This window comes from Marmota flaviventris, chromosome 3 (genome assembly GCF_047511675.1).
Source record: "Marmota flaviventris isolate mMarFla1 chromosome 3, mMarFla1.hap1, whole genome shotgun sequence".
NCBI classification, from domain to species: Eukaryota; Metazoa; Chordata; class Mammalia; order Rodentia; family Sciuridae; genus Marmota; species Marmota flaviventris.
The window spans coordinates 147,032,540-147,057,095 of NC_092500.1; positions in this window are offsets into that span (position 1 = coordinate 147,032,540).

Below are 24,556 nucleotides of genomic sequence, written 5' to 3' on the forward strand. Positions count from 1 at the left end.
TAAAATGTAAGTTAAGAAAGAAAGTTTCCACCACAAATACCTTTGCCTGCTTATGTCAAGGCCGATTCACCAAGAAATGACCTCTGGTGCTTTGAAATGTAAAAGACTGAGGATTCATCCTGGGGAGAGCTCTTGGAATAACACCTATGAAGGATGAGGAAGTAGGACTGGACCCAGAGGAATGAAATTCAATACTGTAGAAACAGAGGCTTCCAGTGATCCTATAGGGAGCTCTGGCACTGGGATGGGCCTTTGCAAGTGTCCCAACTTGAGGCAAGGTAGGAGACTTGAGATGCTGGCACAAACAGTCCTTGAATATAGTCTGCTCTTGAAGAGGACTGTGGCCTTGAGTCAGAAGACTCTTGCCAGAGGTAAATGGTATCCCCACAAAAAGACATGTTGTATCCTAACTACTTGTACCTGTGAATGCCATGTTATTTAGAAATGAAATCTATTCAGATATAATCAAGTTAAGATTACACAGTAGTGGTCATAGTAAATAAGGGTGTTTCCTAATCCAATGACTGCTATCCCCCAAATCGGAGAAATTTTGACCTCCACACAGGGGGAAGTGCCAGGTGAAGACAGCAGCAGAAGTTGGATTTACTTGTCAAATAATGCCAAGAACTTCTGGGAACCACCAGAAAGAGGCACAGAAGGATCTTCCCCTACAGCCGTCAGAGAAGATTGTACTAACTGACACCATGATTTTGAAATCCAGCATTGCAGGATAATAAGAGAATACATGTCTGGTGTTTTAAACCCTAGTTTGTGGTTCTGCTGAGGCAGTATTAGAGAACTAACACATTCTTTTTGCCCAGAGGCAATTCCTGGAAGGTCTTATGTAAGATGGCGCTAACAACATGGTGGCTGGGGAAATGAGCCGCAGTCTGTATGCTGATTGAGGGGATTTCCGTCAGTATCCTCTTCAGCAATGGTTCTCTAACTTTTGGGTGTTAGAAGATACTCTATCTCTTACTGGTCTAAAATTTTATTTTAAAACCTAAGAACTTTTGTTTATGTGTGTATCGCTCCTAAACATAATAAACATTTATTTTAAATGCATTTTGTTTGATTTCAGAGTGAATTAATAAATTTCACAATAAATTTCCAATGAAATTTAATTTAGAAAAGTTTTTGAAGAGAATTTTCAAATATTACAGCAAAATAAGACAATAAGGTTTTCTTATTTGTGTTTCCACATATTTTTAAGAAAAATATCAACGTTTCAAAAATAGAGTTTTACTAGATAGAGGCTGTCAAACTATGGCCTGTGGCCAAATCTAGTCTGCTGCCTATTAGAAAGGCCCATGAGCCAAGAATATTTTTCACATTTTTAAGTGATTGAAAAATACATGAAAAGAATGGTAGTATTCCATGACATATATATCTAATAAAAAATAAAAACTCAGTGTCCATAAATAAAGTTTAATTCAAACATTACTATACTCATTTGTTCACATACTGAACAATGCTGGATATAATTTCTAGGTACAATGCTGCAGTTGAGTAGTTGTGACAGACTATATAACCCCATGATGTCAAAAATGTTTATCAGCTGACCTTTTACAGAAAAAGTTTTCCATCCTTCATATTAGGCAAATGCAAGGTCATAGCAAGTAAGATTTCAATTGAAGTACTGAGAACAAACAATTATTGTCTATAAAATATATATATATATATATATATATATATATATATATATATATATATTTCTAATGCCTTAGAAATTTCTAGAAAATACAAGAATATATATTTCATCAACATTGAAGTGGTATCATCACATATTATGACTCCTTTTGAATATGCTATTGTATGCTCATGAGAAAATGAGACTGAAAGAGCCAGATAACATCTAAGTGTTGTTATGAAAGTAGTTTAATTTCACAGACCCAAAAGTGAAAAATTCTATATTGGTAGGGTCTCAAGGATCCCTTGGGCTTCCCAGTTAACAATTGAAAACCACTAGCTATTAGTAAACACATGGATTTTACTGTCAGAATATTTAAAGAGATTATCTTCTGCTATAGGATTAGAGGAATAACATGATCATTATAATTTGGTTTTGATCTTTCTTGTGAGTGGATAGATCTTATATTCATTTCTGATTTGGGTCCATGGAGATAGAACAAGAACAGACTTCTGTTTTTGAAAGACCTCAATCATTTCTCTCTCTCTCTCTCTCTCTCTCTCTCTCTCTCTCTCTCTCTCTTTCACATCAAGATTCTTTTTTATGACATTTCTAAAATTATAGTATTAAAAATGTGAAGAAAACCAACAGATATGACTTCTAAATATGTGCTATATGTATATGAATATATATAAAAATATATATGTAATATAAGTATGTATGTTCTTGTGTCTGTATCTATGTGTATAATTACTACTGCTTATTGCAATTTTTTCTCTTTTATATCAGAGCTTTATAGTTATACACAGTAGTTGGGTTCATTCTGACAAACTCATACATACACTGAATTCAATTTCAGTTCATGATCCTCTTTCTTCCCCAGTCTTCCTCCCCTCCCCAGGTCTCCCTCCACTATTCTACTAGACATCGTTTCACGTGCTATTTACTTATATGTGATTGGTTATTTTTATTTATACATAGGGGTGAAATCCCCTGTGGTATATGTATACATACACATGACATGATTTTTAAAAAATTCCTTCCGCATTGCCTCCCCTTATTCATCCCTCCATTCCACTCTCAATCTCTTTCTTCTATATTACTTATCTTACCTTTACCTTTATCAGGATTTTCAATGTACCTAACAATATAGATTTTTTTCACTTTTGGGTAACTAAATATCAAGGTTTTTTAATTTATGTATAAATATGGGCTGGAATAAATTTTATAATAATATTTAATACAGTAAATGGAAGGTTAGAATTCAGAAATAAAAACCCCTTATTTTTTTCATGGGTCATTTAATTATAAAATGCCACTTATATTAGCCCTTTATCCTTTTAAAAGTGTCTTGATTAATAATAAGGCAATTTGAGGCAGAGGTCTTTACTTCTGAATTAAAGAGGTAACTAAAAACCATTATAACTAAGACTTTTATTTTAGTAAAGATAAATGGGACAGAAACACCCTGTAGAGCCTTAGATCAAAGCTGTGAGAGGGCAAAGGTCCAGGGATCTCTGCAATAAGCAGAGTAGAAGGGTTGATCTATAATATGAGAAGCATTTGAGGAGTTAATGAGATCTAGGGAAGAAATAACTCATGTGTAATAAGATTACATGGCAAAGGTGAATAAAACGATGCCTTTCTGACTGGTTAAATCGAGGAAAGCAATCCTGGCTCAGACCTTAGAGACCAGGATACACCAACCCCATACGATGGCATTTCCTGGGCCAACACATTTTCCCAACTCCTTACAATACTACCTCACACCACTATATACTTCACACACTTATGCTCCTGTGAAAGGATGTTCCCTCAACATTTCTATTAAAAGTTTACTTTTACTCTTTCTCATTGGTTCACAAAGGTAAAAATGAACATTGAGAATGCATTTAAAACAAAAAGGCAAATATCTTTTTGTTTCATGGATGCTATGGTTTAGATATGGGCTAAATATATATTTAGACAGATATCTGTCTCCCAGATGTCCGTGTGTTTCAGCTTGGTCCTCAGGGTGGTGGTATTAAACTGGTGTGACTGTTAAGAGGCAGATCCTGGTGCAAGATTCTTAGGTCACTGGGGGACACTGCCCTCATAAGGGAACACTGCCCTCCTGAAGTAAGTTCTCTTATGAGCGAGTTGTTATAAAATCCTGAACCTGAGCCCTGTCTGTCTCTCTCTTTTACTTCTTGCCTGCAAAATGATCACTACCTCTTACACAGATTCCTACTACTGTGATGTGCCAGGAGGTCATCACCAGAGTCAAGAGGATGCTGGTTCCATGCCCTTGAATCCATACCTGTGAGGTAAATAAACTTGTTTTTCAAAAGTGGCCTATCTCAGGTATTTTGTAATATTAACACAAAACAGACTAAAACAGAAGGGCCAGGGGAAAAAATACTACAATAAAATTATGTTCTTTTATATTTTGAGACTCAATTTATGCTACCAGACCTGACAAATATGTTATTTTTCTTATTTTACATAGCAGGACACAAATAGGCTCAAAAAAATGAGCATGACAATAAAATACAACATAAAAACACATGATATTAAAATATTACCACTATTGTACTTTTTATTTATGTTATACCTAAGAAAAGGTATATCTTTTAAATTGATGGATTCCTCAAAATCTAACTTCTATTCTAATATATGAAAATTATAAATATTGCTTACCATGATATATTTACTTGCAAACAATAGGTCAGATCATTTCAAAATATTACACACTACTTTGCATTCAATCCTAGAGCAACCCATTAATTCTATATAAACTTAGATATACACAATGTTTTTAAAGCAATGGTAGCTTTTCATAAACCTCATCTGTAATATCTATAAAAATTCAAATATATATTATCTTACTAAAAAAGGAAAAATGAAAATTACATTCTTCCTTTAATATATAATGTTCTCCTGATATTTTTGGCCTGAGGGTTCATGAAATTAGGAGCTATTCTATAAAATCCATGAGAAAAAAATAATTCTATAACCAAGAATATAAGTATCCAATTAATAGTAAAAAGGAACAAGTTCAACAATTAAATGGTTTTGTTTGATCAGATAACTCATATTCTCCTTTGCCTATGCTTTTAAATCATAAATGAAACATACTTAAAGAGTAAAGGTACATATTTTAAAGACATATATTCAATATTGCAAGTTAATTTTGTAATTGCTACATATAGCTAATCTGTGAAATTGCATTAAACCTTGATATCTGAATCATAAGTTTCTAAAGCAGAGCTTGAAGGCTGGTTCACATCAAATACTATGAAATATTTCTTAAAAATCAGTTTACAGACTAAATTTTCTGTTTTTATGAGATTACGATATCTTGACAACTTCAGGATCTAACAAATAAGCCACAATTGTATCACAAAGAAAAACACAGCTCTACCAAACTTACTCAGTGAAAACATGGGACATCATCCAGATCACTTTATAATATTTGTCTACTTATATTTATTATAATATTAGGAATGCACCAAATTCAACTTTTTTCTGCAACTGTGTCCGTTTGATGATGCTAAGCTACCAGAATTCTCAAAGAGATATTATTACACTGTTGTTGCTGCAGTACAAAAATTTAGAAATATTAGGTGATTTCTGAAGGGACTTACTTATTGCCTGTGTACCTTCAAAGAAGTACAAAACAATTCCCTTTAGAAATCATCTAAACTTATGGCTTTATGTAATGGATTTCAAAAATCCTATAACTCATGACTAATGAGAATGTTTTGATGTATGAAATCTTTAAAAAAGGTAAATTTATATCTTAGTTAATCATCAGATGACATTAAAAATGACAATGGGATAATGTACTGCAAATAAGGCCATTCCTTGAATAAATATTTTGAATGGCAGAGGAAAAGGGAATTTTAAAGCTTGTTGCCATAATAATAATAAAAAAAGATATGCCTGTATGCTTTTATACAAAGTGATTCTAGGTTTTATCAAAGTGAAACTCTGAACATCAAGCCCCAGAATTAATCAAAGTGGCTACAAAGCATTTCAACAGAAGCAGAAGTCTGACAAAGGTGAATTGTGCTAAGAAGTGCTGCTTCCAATTTTAGAAGAAAAAAATTACACAGTCACCTTAACGAAGAAAAAGGGTTATGTGCAAAAAAACTCAGTAAACCTGCACACTCACAACTTCCTGGACAATCCTGCTTGTTGAAAACATGTCCATAGTATTTCCTAGGTTTCACATCAAAGTTGAAATTGTTATGGAATGAAAACTTCCAGCCAGTAAATCTTACAATGATGCACTTTCATGAACTGAATGTATGTCCCCCAACACCCAAATTCTTTTGTGGAAGCCCTAACCCAGGTGTGGCTGTGTTTGGAGTAAGGGAGTCATTAAGGTTAAATGAAGTTGTAAAGTTAGGGCTCTGATCTGATAGGATTAGTGTCCTAATAAGAAGAGACTCAGAGTGTTCCCTTTTCTTCCTTTCTCTCTGCAGGTGCACAAAGAAAGGTTATGAACACAAAGCAAGAAGGCAGCTGTTGCAACCCAAGGAGGGAGTCCTCAGCAGACATGCACCCTCCTAATACCTTGATGTTGTACTCAGTTCCTAGAACTGTGAGAAAATCAATTTCTGTTGTCTAAGACACTAGGTATCTCATGCTTTGTTATAACAAAGTGAATGGACTGAGAAATGCACATATCACATACTGCCATCTTGCCATGCCTCATGGAACAGAAATATTTACTAATTATTCGGTAGCTAAAAACCAATGATAATCTTATGTCAACTGGGGTAGAAACAGGAAGATAACTAATAACTATACTGCCCCAGCAATTCAGTAGATTTAAAGTCAAGTAGAAGGGATAAAGAGAAGTTGTATATTACATTTAATATTGCCTCAGCACTCACAACACCAGAGAGACTCTGCCTTCTGATTGCGCTCTTTGCCATACCTCCCACCTTCCTCATCACTGTGCATGATTTTAGCTAGATGGTTCAATGATAATTGTGCAATTAATAAGAGCAAATATTTATAAATACTTTTAACTTTATAAATATTTTATTTTACAATCAGCATATATTAAATTAAGCAAATTTATGTAAATAAGTACATAGGACATTTCTGAACATAAGTCAGTTACTCCAAGTTTTCATTCACTCAGCTATTCAACATAGAGGAGCTGGAACTCTAGTCTCTAGAATAACTACTGAAGGTCTTATTATGGGTAAAAAATACTATTATATTCTTTCCTTAGGAAAAAAAATCGTGTAAACTTACCACAGTATATTGTGATGTTAGACAATATGCTACGGTAAGTGTTATGAGAACAAATTGTCTAACAGGCCAAAAGAATCAAGCCCTGTGTACTAGTTCAATGAGAGCTTCACAGAGGAGCTGACACTTTTGTTGTGAAGCCCGGATAGGATCTCGCCATATGCAGAAAGGGCTGGAGTAGGTGCTTTCTAGGGAGAGACACAAATTGATACGAAACTATGAATTTCTTAAAGAAAATAGCATGTTTGTTCTATGAAGAGTGGACTGGCATGAATAGATTTCAAGGGTCATGGAGCATACAGGCAAGAAATGAGTTTGAAAGTGAATATGGGGATCTTGGGAAGAACATTAATTGGCCAAGATACGAGACTGTATTTTTATGGAGTGTTGGGCCAGGAAGTAATGCGGCCAGTATGTTTTAGAACAATTACACTAGCAGCAGTACAGAGAAGGAAATGGGACAAGGAGCCATGAGCATGGGGTTTATCAATTAGAGAACTATGAGAAATGACCGGGAGTAAAGTTAAAATCTGGCATGAGAGCAGTGATGAAAGTTTAGTATTTAAAGGCAAGAAATATTCACAGAAAGGATATTTAGCAATGATTCAAAATTACAGCCAAGGAAATAGCAAAAATATGTGTTTGAATTATTTTTATCCATTAGCTCTAATTGAAGTTAAGAATAATGATAATAAATGAAAATAAAATTTGAAAAAAATATATATAAATATCTTAAAATTTCAGGTATCTGGCTGGGGGAAGTAGTCTCCTACCAAACAATCTAAGAGGCATACTTGAAAATTAATTCTTTTCTGAAAATTATTTCATGATTTTAATCCTAAAACCAAAATTATAAATAATAAAGATATAGACTAGTAACTACCTATAAGTGCTTTATGAAGTATCCCCTAATGAAAAAATTCTGTTCCTGATGAAAAAAAAAAAAGAAATAAGTATAATTGTGGGGAAAAAAATGAGCTAGTTCTGTTTGACTTCCATACATTTCTTTACAACGTACATTTCAAATGGGGTTCCATGCAGAGAGGAGGAAAAGGAACACATGGACAAATTCATGATGGTTTTAGAATGTAAGTAAATATTATGAGTAAAACTTAAAGCTCAAACCCTATAAAATAGGGCCCACTGTGATCATCTTTTTCAATTACACAGTGGATCTCTTAATATGTTAAGTTCATTTTATGGTGACTAATTTTGACAACCAAAAATTATTAGCAATATCGTTCTGGAAAATGTATCTCACAATTTTTGCAGATCAGGTTGTTTCACACTGAGACATGCACTAAATATCTATTAGAGAGAGACTTCAGCAACTCTGTGTATATTTTAATAGGATGGGGAGTTGTTTTAAACTCACATTACCTGTCTACACTTGGGCAGGCTGATATATTTTTGTTTATTTAATGTAAATCCATGCTCTCCCAAATTCTACCCATACATGTGCAGCATCATTAGGCATATTCATGCATAATCATTATTTTCGAACCAGGCTTATAACTGAGACAAGAGCAATGTCAGAATAAAAATAATCTTTGAGCACCAAAATCTTGTAAATTGGCCTTTAATTAGAGGGTTGAATACAGAACTCTCTTATCCATTGGCTGGCTAACAAGGTGAATCAATTTTCTTTTTGTCCCATATCTTTTGTGATAGTTAACGTATTAAGCCAAAATTATTGTCTCAGTTGTTCTAATTTTAGTTCCATAATAGGAATAGCTATGATTTGTTGAGCACCTGCTATTTCTCAAGCAGAGTTCATAGAATATACATATATATTTATGCTAATATGTAATTTATATATATGAATTTATAATTTTTTTTCCAATACCACCTTGGTACTAAAGATTTCTAATCTCATTTCACAGTTAACTGAAGCACAGTAAGATGAAGACTCAAAGTCACATAGTTAGAACAAGAATATGGACTCAGACCCACACCTGATTAATGCAAGCCTCACCATCATCTTCTCACTGTTAATTGCTTGTCTGGAATCTGAAGTTCAAGAGCGCAAAATATAATACACCTACATAGATCTAATATTCATCACAGGATGAATAGATTCCTCTCAAATATACCATGAAGAGCTTTGAGGCCTCTCTACTTTGTTGCATGCTTAATTTTACTTGTTTTCAAAACAATACTCTCATCCCAATTCTAAACTTATACTGCCTCTGTACACAATAATAATGAATAGAAAAAACAAAAAAAGCCATGTATATTATGTCTTGAAGGACTTAAGAGAGGGTCTAGTGCTTTCCATCCTTTCATAACCCATTTGGAAAATGGTTTGTGTTGGTCCAATTCAAGCTGTGGTATTAGGGCCCTGGTAAACAGTTTGGTATTTCTTGCCCTTTTGGTTGCCCTATCAGCAGCCTGATTTCTTCAGGCCACATAGATAACAATCTTCTAATGACCAGGACAGTGCATGATTACTACCTGCTTTGGCATGGACACAGCCTATATTACTGCCAATATTTCTATGGGCATACTTAATGTCCACATTCCCAGCTGTGAGAAGTCCTTTCTTTCTTTCTAGATACCTCCATATGTATGTACTCTCATAAAAGCATATTTTGAGTCAGTATAAAAGCTTAGCTTCTTTCCTTTGATCAGTCAGAGCTCTTGACAGAGAAATAAGCTTGGCATTCTGGGAGGATGTTTTTACTAGCAGAGCCTAAGCTTTTAAAACAATATCTGTTATTTCAGGACTGCAGAGTATCAGGCTTCCATGGCCAGTGCCCACGGACTTGTATCTATCAGTGAAGACATCTCACTCTGGCTCAGTGATAGGCTAATCAAGCAAACCCTGCTTGCTGAAGAGACTCCGAGCTCTCTGTGCAGTAATGTCATTTAGAAAATGGGTTATAAAGGGATGGGAAGTCTGAGAGAAAGCATTTTATCCCATGTTCGATTCTTGACAGATCTTGACCTTAGATACCCAAACCCCTCACCCTATCTATGCCACCTCCCACATCCTTTTGTATGTTTTATTTTAAAGTTCATATTCAAACACCTAAACATTCAGTTAGTGCATAGTGTTTCCTGGACTCTGCACAAAGATCTATAGATGCTGAGATGGAGAAGGGAAGACTTTATCTTTAAGGTATTAAATTTTACTTAATAAACCCTTAGAAACAATTATGAAAAATGAAGCCATGTGTGTTATATGGACACACTTAGGAGAGTCACCAGAAGCCTAAGAGCTGAAACCCAAAGAACAGCAGTGAGTCATGTGAATGAGGAGAAAATGTGCACAGATTTTAGTGTGGTTGGTTGAAGGTAGTGTCCTTGGGAAGCTTGGGCTGGGACTACAGTGTTATTGTTCTTTTCAGAACACAGTTAAGGGAAGACATTTGAGTAAGATAGATATCTCATCCACCATAACATAGAAAGGAAATCAAGAAAGAAAGAAGAGGCAAAGACTGTAGCAGGAAGAAATAGGAGATGTGGAAGTTCAGTGGAGGAAATTCTTTTGACCCATTCCTGATAAGCATGACTATAAACATTAAACAAACGAAAAGGGGTCTAGTCCCCTGTAGCAACTTTTTCTAATAAATACTTGGGTAGAAATTACTTATCTATCTCAACATGCAGATTAGTTTATGGTAATAAAAGTGTCAAATTGTAGTCTCTTCAAAGCAAATAGACTTTTTTTTTAAAATGCCAAAAATATTTTTATGAATAATTTGAATCAGTAATATTCTTGTCACTTGTCAGAGGAAAAAAACAAGGGAAGACTACTTGTGGGAAGTTTGATCCATTTATTTTTGTGAATATATGTGTGGATAATTAAGTAGAGACAGAGAAAGAGAGAGGCTATTATCTTCTCTTCTCGAAAGAATTGTGCAATATATTGAAGAACAGATGTTAATACAACTAGTTAAGGCACACTAGAACAGCCACCATAACAGAATTCTGAATATAATGGCAATAAAATGGCAGCTGGAGCAGATTAATCCAGAAATGAAATGTAGAGTGGATTAGAGAGAGAGGATCTGAACGTGGATGGGTTGCTAGGAGGAGATTGCAATGAGGTAGGTGTGTCAACAGCAACTCACTTCTACCAGGGACTTTCTACTGCCATTTGACATATATTTCTTATTTAGCAACTTTAGATCTCAATTCACCCCACAGTAAAAGTGTGTTTCAAAATCGTGTATGTATTTTGACATATATATCGGGCTCCAAGAAGAAAACACATAAGAAATTCATCTGTTCCTGTATCTTCATGAAATCATCCTGAATCATTAATTTGTTAATCTATACATTTGGTCAAAAATACTTATTTACTATCTACTTTGTGTCCTATCTTGGGGGAACAAAGATACATTAGAGAACTTGGCATCTAGAAGAACATGACTTCAAGAAGTTTATGTGCTATCATTCTATTGAGGAGAACTTGACACAGGAATAAGTACAGAGAATGAAGGAGGGTAATGGCAAGGAGAAGGGAAAAGAAGAATGGACCATGAGAGTCTTTTAATAATAATAGAGAAAGAATTTGGTTTCAGAAAAGGTCCATGGTAAAAATTCTTTCGAAACATATGATACATAATTTAGGAAGGATATAGCCATGTGACAGGAAAACAGCTGGAGAAAAATCAATTAAAAGGAAAATTTTTATTCCTTTTAATTTTGGAGATTGATCCATGTAATTCCCTCAATAAAGAAAATGATTACACCAATCCATTGAGTGACATCTGGCTTTGAGTTTTACCTTAAGGGGCAAAAGTAATATGCAAAGAGGGAGAGTGTCAAATTTTCACCCTGGGCTGTTGAACAGCAAGGTGATTTCCCCTGACATTAAGGAGTTGAACGAGTACAACCAAGGTAAAGTAAATTCTGAAAAGTATAATGATGGTCAATGTCTTTTTTAATTTGAAATATTAATAATCAGAACATAGGAAGAGATCACCTGGACATTATTTACAATTAATATTCTGTAGACACATTACCTCTTTATACAAGAAGTATATAAGGAAGACCACTTTCAATAGCAGGGGTAGAAAGGCTACAATTTACCTTGATATGCATTGTCTTATGTCTCATTACTCCCAAGGAGAAGCAGCACATTCCCCTCACACACCATAAATGTGGTCACTCCAGTACCTGGACTGGTACTGGATTCTGCCTCTTAAGATGTCATTTATCACTGCTCTGTCTTAAGTCCCTCTCCCTAGTCTTCAGATAGTGCTGAACCTACTGATCAGGGTATTTTTTACAAAACGCCATTCATTGTCTTTGTGGAACACCCTGAAGAAAAATCAGGATCAGAAAAACATAGTTTTATTGTATGTGTGAAATATAGAATCTCAATCACTAGCACACATATCTACATGCACAAAACAAGCTTTTGACTGTTTCTGAGTTTTCTGTTAATATTCAATTGCCACATGTTCATTCATTGTATCATTAGCTAGCTCTTGCTAGCAGGCAAGTAGGAACAGTGCCAAGGGGTTCAGAAAATTGTATAGGGAAAATCCTAAACACTTCCTTAACTTTTTTCAGAGGGGGTGGGTTCCAGGAATTGAGTCCAGGTTCACTTTATCATTCCAGCCCTCTTTATTTACTTGTTTTTGTTTTGAGACAGGGTCTCACTAAGTTGCTAAGGCTGGCCTCGAACTTGTGATCCTCTTGCCTTATACTCCTGAATTGCTGGAATTAGAGACATGCACCACTGTTCCTGGCCATTTTCTTAAAGTAAATCTATAGTCCTCACACTTTTCTCTAGTTCATCTTAAACTCTTTTATTTAGTATCTTAATAAAAAAATTGAGCAAATCCTGTAAATCCTGGCTTAATACACCATAAATTGGCAGATACCCTGAAAATCAATGATAATGTTCAATTTTATATGAATTTCCTTCGTGTTATGAAGCTGAAGTACAAGAACCATCATTTATCTTGAGATTGAGGTTGGGTCCACACTACTTCCTGGAATAATTCAACTGAGTTGAAGCAATCTCTCAAATCACTACCAGCAAATAACTTATCATGATTCACAAGGGGACCTCCAAGAATTTCTGACTGTACCTTACTGCTTCTTAAGAAAAGCTGGCTGTAATTTCTATTGTGATATTCATGGGTTTCAAAATTTGGTTGCTTCAAAGATGATACCTCAGAAATTTCAATGATCTTAATTTCTATGCCACATTTATTCCCTTCATCCTGAACTCAGTGGCCTGTATGTATGTACCTCTTGTAAAATTTGTACTAAGACATGGAACAAACATTCTAAATGCTGGATAGTTCCTGGATGGAGAGATCTATCTTTAAAAATATTTGTAATTTGCCAAATAATTCACATTTCATTCATAAATACAGATGTCAGTATTGGTAATGGTACATTCCCCTCTCCATATTCTCTTAGACTCTTAAATTACAGTGAACTTTTCCCTGATAGTCACAACAAAGAAAAGAAACTACGCTATATAGTCTACATAATCTTTATACATCCCTTTGATGTTTCAGCTTTACTTTAGTAACTCTTACAGAGTATCAGCAGAGATTTGCAAATGAAGGGCAATTTTCCCCAACTGTTACTTGTTAATAAATATAAAACAAATTTTTCCATGATGGCAGCAGTCATATGTTAATAAGATGGTAATGCAAATTGTAAATTACAATGCAGTGATCAAAATATGTGAAAATAATTGGTCAGTTCTAGCATTTGAAAAATGGCCTATTTAGTTTCAGTGAATATGTTATATTTCCCCACATTTAAATTCAGATCTTCTTTACTTAGAGGCTAATTGGTTAATCAGTCAAGTCACCAAAGCTAGAGAACATGAGTAAAGTTTTTATCTTAAATATAGACATTTATTTTCTCTCAGGACTAATTAAGTATTCATTGTAGGTATAATGATTTATTGAAAATAAATATTCAGAATATCATAACAATAATATGAATGAGAGATAAAACAGCTAACAAGTATTAAGTATTATTAGCCAAGGACAATGTTGATCTCCTTGGATAATTTAATTGATTTAGTCCTGAAACACAACTAAACAGATAATCTCTCATTTCAATATTTAGATGAAAAGATGGAGAAACTAAATATAAAGAAAATAGTCACAGAGCTAGCAAATGGTAAAGCAATATTCAGTTGTAACAAATACTGCCTTCCTAGAGATTGTTTGAGAGTTTGAGAGTTTCTTTAAAACAAAAGTATGCTATATTCCAAACTGGGAAAATATTTCCTTCCCTATTATTAATCTAAGTCTTTCAGCATAAATTTAAATTCATCTTTGTCCTATATTTTCAGTGGACTTATATAGACAATTATCATACTTGTACCAAATATTTTGAAGCACTTAAATTTATATTCACTCTTTTTCAAATGCATCATCATATTTATTTCTTATTCTAAACTCTAAGAGAAAAATGAGTAAGGATTTGATGAGAACTATTAATATTGGGCAATCTAATACATATCTAAATATTGGGAATATTATTTATTGTGTCCTAATAGCACTTTTTTGTTCTGATCTATTTTTTATTAATTCATTATAGTTACACATAATATTGGGGTTCATTTTGACTTAATTGTATAGCATGGAATATAATTTGCTCCATTTCAGTCCCTAGTACTTCCCCTTTCCCTTTCTTCTTCCCTCCCCCTGTTTGTTTTGTTCCACTCTAAGATCTTTCTATTTATATACAGTTTTTTTAAGTTAATGCATTATAGATGCACATAAAGGTGAAACTCACTGTGGCATGTTCACATCTGTACATAGGAAAGTTTGGTCAGATCCACTCCATCATTTCTTCTTTTTCCTGTCCTTGCCTTCTTGTCCCCTTCAATCCCCTTTCTTTTCTGCACTAATCTCTCTCCTATTTTCATGGGATTTGCCCAATGTTTTGTTTTGTTTTGTTCCCATTATTTTTGTCTGGCTTTAGTATTAACTAACGACTTCAGATTTTTTTTTAAATGATTCTTTGAGACTAAAGAACACTATTAAATGTTTTTATTACTTATCTTGTTCTAACTTATAGTAGGGTTACATATATACTAATACTTTTATTTTCCTATGATAATTCTCCTAATTCAGGATCTTTATTCTGTAGTAGACTCAGAAATAAGCCCCTTCATTATATTTGACATATTCCTGGATAAGAGGATCATGTAAACTTTACTTCTGAGTTTCTTCCTCTGTAAACTGAGGTCACACTGGAACCTACCTCATGTATGTACTGTGAAAGTTACATATGCCTAGTACTTAAAACAACACTTGATGTAAGACAGATATTTTATGTCAGTGCTGTCCACTACTACTACTGTAATTCTACAGCTACAATCACAGCATTTCCTCTAAAGCTAACTTAAAATTGCTCCCTTTTCAAGCCCTCTAAATTCTCCTCTAATCCCATTGTCCCAATAGATGTCCATGGCTTCCACAGTGTTCCAGAGAAAATAGAAACTGTTGGAACAGAGACATTCTCCCATTCTCATCACATCCCCTTCAAACTATCAAGGAACTTTGTCTCCTTTTTCTTCCATAGTAAGTATCCCCTCTATGATAGTAGGAGCAAATGTGACTCCATTTTGTTTTATGACTTCATCCTGTAAAACAACCATGCCAAGTAGAAGTCATGACTGGAGCAAGATGTTCTTTTCCTTTTGCTATAGAAACCTTTAAGAACACGAAACTACCTAATGGGGTATTATTTCTGTAACTAGGGTAACAGGGCTCTGTGTTTGTAACTGGGGTGACTGGGCTAACTGTGATTGGTTAGGCTTCCCTCCGCTTGACTGCACTGTCCCGCTTCTGTAACCTTGCTTGCTTGCATTGGCTAGACCCTTGAACATCCCTTTTGCAGTTTTCAGGCTTATAAGGAGTGGCCTTGCAATTGTTCTGGGTTGATCAGGGGAACAGTTTTATGTTCTGGTCAGCCGCCACAGGTGTGCTTCAATAAAAGCTTGACTGGATTATACATGAGTGGTCTGGAAGTCAGTTTATGAAACCCTGGGACAAAGCTTTAACTATAACACCTCTATTGATTCCTATATCTTTGCTCTTAAATCTTATTAATCAAAGAAAATCAAATCAGAAATAAACAAAAAGCAACACGCCTGTAAAGTGCCAGAATCTATATCCCCCCAATTGTCTTCCATTTTAATTCATTCTTACTAGAGTCTGATGCCCCTCCAATCATGTCCATGGAACTCTTCAGTGAAGCTCTCAACCAGATTCCAGTTGTTCATAGTACATGGACATTTCTTATTCTTTAAAATAGTGAAACTCTTGGCATATGTAACATGGCTCAACCACACAGTTCCTTTCATAATGCTTGACTCATGGCTTCCATTACACCATGGCCATCCTGTTTTCCTCATCCCAACATTTTTTTAATATTTATTTTTTATTTATTTATTTTTATGTGATACCGAGAATTGAACCTCAGGGCTTGGCATGTGCTAGGCGAGCACTCTACCGATGAGCCACAACCCCAGCCCTCCTCATCTCAACATTTTTACAAGACTCTTTTCTATATTCTCTTTCAATTTTAAATATACAGCCTAGGTCTCTACTGAAAATTTTAAGAAACTCTTAAATTTATAATTTGCGACATTCTCTTTTCCTTCTTCTCTTTTTAATTTTGCATATCCTATTGGTTTAAATATATCTTTAAACTGATATTGCAGATTTCTCAAGCTAATCAATGTATTAGATACTAAACATCTCCACAGAGTCCCCATTTTTGTTTCCATTCATACTATTGCTACCAAGAGAGGCAAAAGATAGAGTGAAAAGAGCATAGGATTAGGATCCAGAAATACAATGACTCAAAATCTGCCTCTAATATATGCAGGCATATTATCTTGGTTCTGATACTTACCTTCTTTAAAATTGTTTTATTTTAATCATTATAGTTAGGTATAATGACCGCACTACATAGGATACTAGCAAGAGTTAAATTATAGGTTTGAAAGGGACCTAATCAGTATTCAGAACTCAATAAATAGTCAGTGTATTTTCTTTCCATTTAGAACAGGCTTTTATAAATTACTATGTACACTAACATATTGACTTCCTGGTAGGCCTTTCTGCCTCTATTCTACCCTCCTTAAATACTATCTTTGTGTTGTGGTAGGCATACTTCTAACACAAAGTTATAAGTTCTATCACATCCCTTAGTTACACAAAATTTTCCATTAACTTCATAGTGCCTAATGTCAATGCTCCTTAACTTCTAACCCATTGTACTCATAAGTCCTATCCCTGTATCTTATTCTGTAAGACCTCCATATTCTCTGATCCACTAAATTATCTGTTGATTGCTAATAACCATGAAGTCTTTTAGGCTACCAGTTTTTTGAATGTGTCCTCTCTGTACTTAGCTAACTATTGTGTATGTGGCAAGTCTTTAGTGATCTTTGAAATTTTTAACTCATGAAACTATCTTTTCTGGTGTTTTTCCTGAGAGAGCAGAATTACTTCTCCACTGTATTCCTATCCTGCCTTCCACAGCCTCAGTTTTTTTTTTTTCTTATTTAATTAGGTTATCATTATTTGTATGTCATCTCACCTGTAAGTCTGGGGCTTGTCTTATCCCACCTTGTATTCTCAACTCATGAAAATGTAGACAATTCCTAGCCATGTGTTGAATGAGTTAGTGAAAAAAGAAATTGTTCAGCCCCTACTAGACTGGAAGTTTACGATATATACATCTTTATATACCCTGCTGCATTTAGCACTTATATGCATCTCATATAATTACTGACTTCCAATTATGTACCAAGTATAGACCTAAGTACTTACTGCATATATTTAATATTTTCAATGACTTTGTGCATCAGGTACCAGCAAAGAGAAGCTGATAAATTTACCTAAGTGGAACATCTTGGAAAGGATTGCAGTCAGCTAACTCAAGAATATAGAGGTTGTAACCTCTGTTCAATATTTTGATATGACTATAGAAAGTATACAGTGTCTCAAAAGAAACAAATATTTTAAAAACTGGGAGTATATATGTTATGATTTTCCATACAATTATTTTTAAAGGAAAACATATTCTGAGTTTCTAAGAATTTTTTTTTTCAGTTCCAAATGAAATAATTCAGGTTATCTCACCAACTTTAAATCCTTCCTTTTATATAAAGCCTCCAAGGAATCAAATAGTTGGGAATATATTAACTGCAGGATTTAAATTACACAGCTTAGTTTAACACAAAGAAATTAATTGAAAAAGTTTTAAGAAAATCATGTTCTTCTCCAATAAATGTTGCTACCTGAGGGCAAAGACTAGCTGGAGGGTTTATCAAGAATAAGGTTTTTCTAAACTAATCTAGGATTTGCTGTAAATAATATATGCACCTACCATGTTACACTCTCATTTTCTTTTAAATTCCATACAAATATAATGAGAGCTCTGATTAAATTTCTCTGGAATTATATTCTCTTATATTACCTTTAAAAAGCTTCTTCTTTTTAAAACCCTATAGGGGGATATATTTCCTGGATGCATATTTATGTAATATTGCAAGACCTTATTACAATGAACTTAACTTTTTGTTTTCTGTGACTCCCATTTATGTTGAAACAAATGGTATTTTAACATAGCTCTAAGCTCATTCTACAACTCTCTAAAGAGAATTTTCTATATTGTTTACCAGAACACAAAAAATAATAAAATTCTGGTCTTTGTTATCTGTCCAGACAGATAATTCAAGGTATAACAAGTGTAAATTGTAACTCATAGTTATTTTAATCCAGCAAAAGATTGGAAAAGCAATGTCTCCATCCTACATAAGAAAGAAAATTCTCATCCAGGACTATAATTTCTAACTCTTCAAATGTTTCAACCCATTTGCTTACAAAGCTTCCCAAAGAAAATATATGTGCTGTGCACCCACTACCAAAAGGCCTATGAACTGAATATATTTTGAAGCTGAATAAATCAACTTATTAAATAATGAAGTTCTCATGAATAGTTTATTACACTATGATAGTCACAATGAATTCACTGGTTAGTACAACATGTCAAATGTTTTTAAAGCATTATTTTCGTAATGTATTTATATTAGGATGGGTAACTTAATTATTTACCAAATATTTTTTGTTAATCAAGAAACTCCACTCAGGACAAGGGTAGAGAATCTTAGGAAATGACACTGGAATGTGAGGGATGGTCCACTTACAGTTATTTTTGTTTGAATCTAGATAAAGAAATATAATAAAGAATATAATTATAAACTTAACTGCCTCAATGCAGATAGATTAATGGATTTGTTGGCTACCAAAACAAAGAATGACTTATAATTAGGAGTAAAAGCAACCCAATACCTGCCATTTTAGATCTGACTCAGGAATTGAGGCTCATATGTCTACAGATTCAATTAATTTGCAGAATGTTTGTCATTACCTTGCTAGTGGCCAACACCACAAGTAAAAATATACTCAGTACCCTTAAGCCAATGTTTGATATCTGTTTCTATTGTAGTAAACATTTTAATAATTGTAGCCATGTGCCTTCTACCACAGGAGCAATAATTCAGACAAACTAAAGAATTGTGCAATAATTTCTTAACCTAAACAAATTTCTAATTAGTCCCCCAAAGGTAAGATGTGATATATACAATATCCTCTTTTCTTATCTGAATTTCTCCCTAAGTTTCTTCCAAGACAGTGATCCTGACATGCATACATGCAAGTCACCAGTCATTCTAGCATCTTAATATTTTGCACAATCTTGCATCTTAACCATTGAAGAAGGACCTTGTGCTGAACTCAAGTGTTGTTCTGAGCTATTAACTAGACAAAAAAAAAAAAGGCTACTTCTGTTTTGGTGATTAATTCCTGGTTGCTTAGTTTTGGTAATGAACCTAATGGGGTCAACTGTTGAACATGTTTTCTATATGATATGATTGTTATGTTCTGGGAGAGAGTGACAGCTATATATTCTATTTTCCAGAAGTAGATGTGCTATGCCCCAAGTTTCAATGAATCTGAAGCTACTGTCATGCCTGGGGTTTGGGATTTGTAGCAGAAATACTTTTTTTCCTAGACTGGGGTAAGTTTGCGATTAAACTTGTCTAAATTTTAAGTTCAATTTATTGTTTAACTGATACATTAAAAACATAAAATGGTACATATTAAAGAGGTACCATATGATGTTTTGATACATATGTAATATTCATATCAGGTTATAAACACATGTATCTCATTAAACATTTATCATTTCTTTATTAAAATCATTCAAAATTCTTTTTTTCTTGCTTTTTGAAATGCACCTTATGTTAAGTGTTAATCTATAGTCTCCCTACTATGAACTGCACACCAGAACTTCTCACATGTATCTAACCATAACTTGGTACCCATTGGTTAATCTCTTTTAAAACATAAATTAGACAAAGCAAACAACAAACTAAAAAAAAGTGGAAACAAGTCCTCACTAAAAATTTTATTTCTGAGTTAGTAGACTTCTTGTATAAATAGAGGATGGCAAAAAAAAAAAAATTCTGTTTGCCAGCCAATCCTAATGTGACAACAGAACAGAGACTTTGGTTACATTATTCTCTTTACCTATTTAAGAGTCAAAGTCATTTTCAATAAAATGCAATCTAGATACTTTTGCTCCTTTAAGACCTCTCTAATGGTGTCCCAACCTACTTAGACCAATCATAGTCTATTGCCCATTGTATCTTTGGCATAACCACTCTGGTCTTATCACTGCAGGTCCTTCGGCTCAACCCTTCTTCCCCCAGATGTTCATTTGGTTCAGTTAATCACTTTACTCCAGTATTTATTCAAATGCCTCCAATTCCATTTCCTGCTTAATTTTTCACAATTGTACTTGTAAACATTGAATATGGCATGTAATTAATTAATTTTCTCTACTTTCACTAGAATATAAATTCCATAAGGGCAGAGATTGTTTTTGTCTTTTTTTTCATAGATGTAGCTAAGCCCACAATAAATATAAAAATATTTTTCAATAAAGGAATATGTAATTTAATTTATTATAAAACAATTTCTCTTCCTCCAACACTTAGTCTAAAACTGCTACTGCCACAACCTTTATTTTTCTTAGTATGAGGTTTTGTCCTCATGGTTTCAATTTGGGTGCAGTCCCTGCAGGCAACACATCTATATACCAAAGATAAGCGTGGTCAATGAACAGGAACATAAGTAAGAAAGTCAGAAGGGTATTGTGATAATCTGTTTGATAGATAGTAATGCCCTAAAGAAGGTGCTTGAACATGGGTGGTATGGTGAGAAGAACTGTTTCTAATTTCTCCTATTTTCTCAATAAATGGGGTTACAATCTTATCAGCTGAGAACTGAAATTGAAGGAAAAGTGCTGGACATCTGGAAAGAAGTATTTGGAGCTTGTGGTATTATATAGTCATATAAGAATGTCGGAAATTCATACATTGGAATATATAATAAGAATTCTGCAAAACACTAAGAATCCACTTGATACAATAATCTTGAAATGCTTCAAAAATCCAATTAACATTACTCTGTGTTGGCTGTATGGGTGCCAGCCTAAGAAAAGTTGAGTTTAACCTTTATGTTTATTCAAAGAATTCTAGGAAATATGAAGGGTGAGAGAGCTGATAGCACAAACATTGAAGCAATTATAATGATTAATCAAGTACTTTAAGTCTCAGAGAGAAATGGGACAATGCATTGGGTGAACTTCAAGGAGAAGTGAAAGGTGTTAGAATTAATGGTTATAAATTCCTAGAAATTTAAAATTTTATGGATTATTGGAAGTGATGGTTGAGGTAAGGATATATGAAATTGAGACAACTGAGTGGTCATTTCATTGGTAACAAAAAAGTCAAGGCATGAATGGGTGGCTGAGATGAGATTAAGACAGAAAGATAAAGGAGATTGCAAAGACCATTGTGTTTATAAGCTTTCTATAACAAATACCCTTGATAATGAAATTACAAAGGGAAAATATTTATTATAGCTCATAGTTTTGGAGGTCTCAGTCCACAATCAATTGGGAAACTTGTTTTTGTGCCTGTGGCAAGACAACTCATCATGACCAGCACACATGACAGAGAAAAACTGTCTCCCTCATGGCTCGGAAGTAAAAAAGAAGTATAAAGGACTGAGGTCCCATTGTCCCCTTCAAGGGCATGCCCCCAATAACTTGAATACCTTACACTAGGCCCCACTACTGAAAAGTTCCACCAGCAACTATAAACACCACCTGGGCCCAAACTTTTAATATCAGAGCTTTCGATGATATTCAGGATCCAAACAATAACAATCATCTCTGTTGATATTGAAATCACCAAGAATTATGACTGAAGAAATAGTGAAATCATCCAGGAGACTAATTCTTAAAAACAAGGGAAGGAGGGTAAAAGAACCTGAGGACAAAGGATCAGCACAAGGAATTACTCAGGTGTTAGAATTGTTCTGTATGTTGTTTGTGGTAGTTGTGGTTTTGAAAGTGATTTCAGTTGGACACATTGCTCTGCTATGCTGAGTAACTTGTGTTAAGGAAGAAGAGGAAAAGATATTATGTAGTCAATTCATAGCATGCTCCATAATTTCCAGTTATATGGCCTTGAAATGGACATTTGGTGTTTTTCAAACCGCATTCTTAGGAATACTGATGTTTTAAAGTACCTTAATAGGTGTTCCATCAATAAAAGATTCTTTGATCACTGAGGTTCAGGAAATCCTGCGTTAAAATGAAAAGTAGTATATTTATATCAGTACTTCTTACAGCCTTTAATATTTTAATGTGCAGTATGAATCACCAAAAGAGAGATTCAGTATGCAGTTCCTAAATTTTATTGACCATTTAAGTTTTACTCAAGAAAAATTATTAATATCTGTTATACGCTAGGATTCTGCAAAACACAGTTTGGGAGAGACTGTTGAAGATAATATCCATTGTTCTCTACAGCACAAGGGTGTGTGTGTGCGTGCTTATCAGTTACTGGCCAGCATGTAAAGTAGTAAAATATTTGCCCTATTTTATCATGCAAACGTTTTACTTTTCCTCAGAATTTTATGGATATGCAAAGGTCACATGCAAAGATCTAACTATAAATATGTTCTTAGAAGCATGTAGTAAAAACACCCAAAATAAAGATAATACATATTAACAAATCACTAAATGAATTATGATGATTCCATGTAATGGGAATATGTGAAGCTATTTAACCTGTTGTAGTACTAAACCATATAATAATTTGGAAACATATTGATAAGCCTAAGTAGGTTAAAAATAATATGGACAGCATAGGTCCTGTGTTTGTATTTTAAAATGTGAATATATTTGATGAGCCAAAAAAAGACCATAACATGTGTGAAAAGGGATGGTGTCTGTATGGTGAAATTATAGATGGATTGTTTTCTTTTCATTTATCTATTATGTCCAAAATGCCTTGGTAATCACTTGACATATATAATTTAGAGAATGGTTAAATTATGTGTTTATACAACTTTGATTTGTATTGATTTTTTTCCCTGACTTGTTCCTTTAATCAGTACTATTATGGAGGAAATTAGCATCTGGAAACAAATTAAATGATAGGTAATCTCCTTTCCATACTATTTATATATATGATATGATGCATACAAAAATTGTTAGCAATACCATGAAATTACTATGAAATGCTTTCAAAAGATGTTTCCAACATAATTCTGTAAAGATATTAACTTTGATTTGATTTTTTGGGGGTGATGAGAATTGAACCAAGGGCCTTGTGCATGCTAAACACAAGCTCTACCACTGAGCCACTCCCCAGTCCCCTTAACTCTTACGTTTAATCATCACTTAAATCAATAACTTATGGAGAACTGTCAGAATTACATTTTTGAAAAGTGGGACATATTTAGGTTATTTTAGCCAAGAATAATTCTGAAATATTTTATGCCAGATCATAGCCTCTTTTTTTGCTCAGTCTGTACTGAGCAGTAGTCATTTGAAAGGAAACAGTACTCAAAACATTCATTCACAAATATTCATTCAAACTACATATACATTTCCTATTTTAATAGGAAAGCTAAATATTAGAATGATTTGGGAAAGAAAACATAGATGTTTCTAGGCAAGATCTGAATAATATTTTTATAACAAAGAAAAGCAATTTTGTGAGGATTTGTGCTACATTTTTGACTGGAGTGTTATGTGGCTCTGAAAACTCCCACACAAGATACTTCCATTGAAAGATGAATAAAATAAATGTATGTACACCCAGCTGCTAGACATCAGAAAAGATGAATCCTGTTTTTATCCCTAATATTTTATTTCAAACTGAAAGGAATTTCCATTCCAAGTGGGATGCATACTTGAAAAGCTTGAGCAACTATTTCTCTATTTTTGATTCTGAGATAACTAAATACTATGCATGCATATTACATGTGTAGGTATATTCAACGTCTTAAACTTCCTTAAAATTAGAGAACTAAACAGATCTTTGACATTGCCATTTCCAGGAGGGGCTTTAGAGCCAAAGAACTAAATCTGAGATATATTCAATAATTATTTGAAGTTAGAGAGCTTTTTATTGTCCACAAATAATTTAGAACTCAATTCTCCTGATTAACAGTTTTGCAGTGTTTACTTTTTTAATGCCTAAGCTAAATGTGGGTTTATCATACTTAATGCAAAGAAATTATATAGTTATATGCTTGGAATATATGCAGGCAGTGTGCCTGCCTCTATTTTTGTTTGATA